General features: G+C 48.5%; 1 protein-coding gene across 1 annotated transcript in view; it reads right to left on the bottom strand.

The window, feature by feature from the left end:
- Positions 1-705, bottom strand: part of LOC119593510 — a 20,867-nt gene that overhangs the window by 19,045 nt on the left and 1,117 nt on the right. The gene's annotated exons all lie outside the window — the stretch shown is intronic.

Below are 705 nucleotides of genomic sequence, written 5' to 3'. Positions count from 1 at the left end.
TACCTCCGTTTCTATCCCTTCATTTACTAACATCAAAACCTCAATGAACAAAAAGTTACCTGTCTGTGATAACCTCTTTCCTCCACCGCACTTTCCAACCTCCCCATTTCCCTTCCTACTTTAATCCACTTGCCTAAATCCCCACCCCTTCCCCCCTTCCCCTCAACCCCGTCCCCATCCTCTGTCCCTCTATACCTCTTACCCCTTTCCCCTCCCTTCCCCTCACCTCCCTTCCTCTTTTCTCTCCTTAACCCCTCAAACTCTCTTCCTTTTCCCCTCTTCCTAATCACATATCCACTTATCTTCTTCACAACCATCTCTCCTCCCCATCTTTACCCCCTATCTCTTACCTCCCCCACACCTCATCTCCAATCACCCCCCCTCCCCTCTCTCTCTCCATTCTCTCTACTCCCCCTCCCACTCACCCCCTCACCCCTTCCTTCCTTAATCTTCATCATCCTTCTCCTTCATTTCCTATTCCCCCTCATCCCCCCCCCCCAACCACTCTCATCCCTCCCGAAGCAATGACACGAATAAACGATACAGGAGAATGGCGGCGCTTATGTTTCACTCCGCTCCGATAATCCAAAGAGATCGTAAAATCTAAGCCGCTGAATTAAGCCGTCGATTCGTTCTTTTGTTCTAGAGCATTCTCGAAGTTCTTTCCTTAGACTTCTGAAAACAAGCTAAGTGTATTTGAAAATT

This window comes from Penaeus monodon, chromosome 32 (genome assembly GCF_015228065.2).
Source record: "Penaeus monodon isolate SGIC_2016 chromosome 32, NSTDA_Pmon_1, whole genome shotgun sequence".
NCBI classification, from domain to species: Eukaryota; Metazoa; Arthropoda; class Malacostraca; order Decapoda; family Penaeidae; genus Penaeus; species Penaeus monodon.
Note: the sequence above shows the minus strand (reverse complement) of the source record. Positions and strands in the feature narration are given on the sequence as shown.